The sequence below is a fragment of the Otolemur garnettii genome, unplaced genomic scaffold (genome assembly GCF_000181295.1).
Source record: "Otolemur garnettii isolate 467f Iridium unplaced genomic scaffold, OtoGar3 scaffold00127, whole genome shotgun sequence".
Taxonomy (NCBI): domain Eukaryota; kingdom Metazoa; phylum Chordata; class Mammalia; order Primates; family Galagidae; genus Otolemur; species Otolemur garnettii.
The window spans coordinates 2083692-2088223 of record NW_003852522.1 but is presented as its reverse complement, the minus strand read 5'-3'; the positions used below and the strand labels follow the sequence as shown (position 1 = coordinate 2088223).

Here is a 4532-nt window from a genome sequence, read left to right as displayed (position 1 = left end):
AGACTCTACCTCTTTTATGTTTACATGGATGGAGCTGGAAAATATTCTTCTTAGTAAAGTATCTCAGAAATGAAAAAAAAACTAATGTCCTCAGTACAACTGTGAAACCAATTTACAATCACTCACACATGCATATGAAAACTGAAACACAACTATAGCCTAGGATGAAGGAGGGAAGGGGAGGAAGACATGCAGGAAGGGGGTGGGTTGATAGAGGGAGGGTTGGTAGGGGGACCACCCCTATGGAGCATATTGCAAGTACAAGTTGGATCTATCAGGTGTAGAACACAAATGTCTTAATCTTATAATTGGATAAGTGAGGTGATGACTATGTTGTTTAGTAGGATGTAAGCACTCCAATTTGTGCAAATAATCAACACATTGAATCCTGTAATTGCATAAATGTATTTATGATTGATGCACAAAGAACTTAATAAAAAGAGAATAGTCAAACAAAACCTGAAAAAAAAGAAGACAGATGAATGGCTAGCAAACATATGAAAAAATGCTAATCATCCCTAATTATCAGAGAAATGCAAGTCAAAACCACCTTGAGATATTATCTAACCCCAGTGAGAATGGCCCATATCACAAAATCTCAAAACTGCACATGCTGGCACGGATGTGGAGAGAAAGGCACACTTTTACTCTGCTGTTGGGACGGTAAACTAATACAAGATTTTGGAAGGAAGTATGGAGTAAACTCAAAGAACTCAAGCTAGACCTCCCATTTGATCCTGCAATCCCACTATTGGGCATCTATTCAGAAGGAAAGAAAACCTTTTATCATAAGGACACTTGTACTAGACTGTTTTACTGCAGGTCAATTTACAATCATCAAAGTGTGGAAACAGCCTAAATGCCTCCCAATCCAGGAATGGATTAACAAGCTGTGGTACATGTATACCATGGCATATTATTCAGCCATTTAAAAAAATGGATGGCTCAGCGCCTGTGGCTCAAGTGGCTAAGGCACCAGTCACATACACCTAAGGTGGCGGGTTCAAATCCAGCCGGCCCGCCAAACAACAATGATGGCTGCAACCAAAAAATAGCCGGGTGTTGTGGTGGGTGCCTGTGGTCCCAGCTACTTGGGAGGCGGAAGCAAGGAGACTCGCTTGAGCCCAGGAGTTGGAGGTTGCTGTGAGTTTTAATGCCACGGTACTCTACCCAGGGGGACAGAAAAAAAAAAAAAAAGGAAGACTGTCTCAAAAAAAAAAAAAAAAAGGAGACTTCACAGCATTTGTATTAACCTGGATGGAAGTGGAACACATAATTCTTAGTAAAGCATAACAAGAATGGAGAAGCATGAATCCTATGTATTCAATCTTGACTTGAAGACAATTAATTACAACTAATGACATAGTGGGGGTGGGAAAGGGGGGGGAGGAAGAGCAAAGAAAAGGAAGGAGGGAGGGGGTGGGGTCTCAGTATGTGCCACATCTTGTACCCTCAATGAATCCCCAACAATAAAAAATAAATAAATGGAAAAAAAAATTCCATGCTGCCCAAAGCAATCTACAGATTCAATGCAATCCCTATCAAAAAACCAATGACATTCTTCACAGAAACAGAAAAACTCACAACCAATTGATTTTCAACAAAGTCCTCAAAACATACACACTGGGGAGAGGACAGGTTCTTCAATAAATGGTGTTAGGAAAACTGGATAGCCACATGCATGTAATTGAAACTGATCCCATATCTCTCACCTATACAAAAACCAAGTCAAAATGGATTAAAGACTTAAATGTAAGACTTTAAACTGTAAAGCTACTAGAAGAAAACATGAGAAAAATCCTACATAACATCAGTCTTAGCAAAGATATTTTTGGATAAGGACTCAAAGCATTTAAAAGTGAAAATAGCTCTTTCATCTCGGCCGCTGAAATGCCATTCAGACTGAGGAAGACCCGGAAGCTTCGGGGTTACATAAGTGACAGGCACGTATTGTTTTGTATTCCTGCAGGCAAACAAAGGAAGCACCCAGGAGGCTGAGGTAATGCTGGTGGCATGCATCATCACAGGATAAACTTCAACAAATATCACCCAGGTTACTTTAGGAAAGTTGGTATGAGGCATTACCACTTAAAAAGGAACCAGAGCTATTTCCCAACTGTCAACCTTGATAAACTGTAGACATTGGTCAGTGAGCAGACACAGGTAAATGCTGCCAAAAACAAGATAGGAGTTGCTCCCATTATTGATGTAGAACAATTGGGCTGCTACAAAGTTCTAGGGAAGGAAAACTCCCAAGCAGCCAGTCATTGTGAAGGCCAAATTCTTCAGCAGAAGAGCTGAAGAGAAGATTAAGGGTGTTGGAGGAGCTTGTGTCCTGGTGGCTTGAAGCCACATGGAGAGAAGTTTCATTAAACGCTATTTCCTTGTATAAATTAATTTGTGAAAATAGACAAATGGGATTTACATAGAATATCTCAATCCCAGAATATCTCACTCCTCCCACCCCTGGGAGTTTTCTCTGGGGCAGTCTCTGGCTGGATCTATTTTATCATCCTGTATACCCTGCACAGACCCTAGTACAAACGGCTGAAAGGAGTATTTATGGGTTCACTAAAGCAACCAGGTAGGGTCTACAGGACGTTGCTAAGGTTCAGGCTGAGGCCAAAGAGGCACAGTAGGCAGGTCAAAAAGTGATAAATGTAATGCCTGCCAGTAATTCTACCTCAAGAATTTTTATTATTAGTGTTCATATTGCTTGTCATGATTTTGACAAATAATTAGAAAGTAAAAGTTCTCTCAATGTTATCTACAATAATTTACACTGCAGATGTAATTGTTTCTTGACAGTAAAATAGAAATTACTCTGAAAAGCTACTGAGCAGTAATGCCTGTAATTTAGTTCTGTGACAACTTATTGACCACTTCTCTGGTTGCTTACTATCCATTAAGTAAAAGCTGTGATTATTAATTTTAAGTGATTCATGCCTTCCCCGTTAGACAGAACTTGATTATTCTACCTTCCATTCCTATCTCCAACACTATGTCACTATTGTTCTGTTAGAACATGAAGTTAGAACATGAAGAAAATGTTTTTGAAAATGTTAACATTAACTTGATGTTCAAAGGTACTTTGTGAAATCCACCCCAAGAAGAATCAGTTGCTCCTTTCTTTCCATAGAGAGCTTCTTGAACCTTAGGTATTTCGTTCTCATTAGAATCACATTCCATGGTTATAGGCAAATTATCTCCTCCCATAACAAAGAACTCTCTGAGTTCCTTAAATAGAGCCCTTTGTTTGTTTTAGAAGACCAGTAGGTCAGGGTGAGTCCAAAGTTTGTTTTGTGAGACACAGTCTCACTTTGTTGCCCCCTCAAACTCTTGGGCTCAAGCAATCCTCTTGCCTCAGCCTCCTGAGTAGCTGAGACTATAGGTGCCTGCTCATTTTCTTTTTTTTTATAGAGACAGAGCCTCACTTCATTGCCCTCGGTAGAATGCTGTGCCGTCACAGCTCACAGCAACCTCCAACTCCTGGGCTTAGACAATTCTCTTGCCTCAGCCTCCCGAGTAGCTAGGGCCACAGGTGCCCACAACAATGCCTGGCCATTTTTTGTTGCAGTTTGGCCAGGGCTAAGTTTGAACCCACCACCTTCAGTATATGGGGCCAGCGCCCTACCCACTAAGCCACAGGTATCGCCTCATTTTTCTATTTTTAGTAGAGATAGGCTCTCACTCTTGCTCAAGCTGTTCTCAAACTCCTGAGCTTGAGCAATCCACCCACCTTGGCTTCCCAGAGTGCTAGGATTACAGGCATGAGCTGCACCTGGCCAGGAGTTTTAATGCTGAGTCCTGAGTTTTAATGTGATTCCCTCAGTGCAGGTAAATTCAATAAGACTCTGTAGCTGGCATATTTGCTTGCATAGAAATTGACAAAAACTCATACATGTTTACTCAATACACCTTTAAAGTTTCATCTACAACGAACATCTACAATGCCTACCACAGTGATCACAGGAACACCAAGAGCACCAACATGAGACTGTCATGAGTAAGGATGTTCCTGATTTCACCTGGGAACAGCAGAACAATTCTGTGAATCACTGCAGTAACTACATCAGCATTTTCTGCCCAGATGGAGGCAGTACCTGAAACAGAATAAATACCACAGGTGCACTTGAAAGCAGAACAAGGAAGGAGAAAGAAAGATAAAATGCTGTTTTCTTAGTATTATGCTTTTGCATCTTAACAGTGTGAAAAGGGATAACAAAATTTAATATTATCTTTCCCATTGACACTTTTTTTTTTTCTGTAGAGACAGAGTCTCACTTTATCACCCTTGGTAGAGTGCGGTGGCATCACAGCTCACAGCAACCTCCAGCTCCTGGGCTTAGGCAATTCTCTTGCCTCAGCCTCCTGAGTAGTCCCATTGACACATTTTTGTGTGTGTTGGTTCCTTTATTAGAGTGGAGATGAGCAGTTAGGAGAAGAAGCATAAAAGGAGAAGCAATATTGACTTTAAGAAATCTAGTTTTCCAGTAAGCCAGCTTCTAGTTTGGCAGATTTTTTTTTTTTTT

General features: G+C 40.7%; 1 pseudogene; it reads left to right on the top strand.

Moving 5' to 3' along the window:
* Positions 1 to 1890: 1890 nt before the first annotated feature.
* LOC100950237 lies at positions 1891 to 2351 on the top strand (annotated as a pseudogene).
* Positions 2352 to 4532: the final 2181 nt, after the last annotated feature.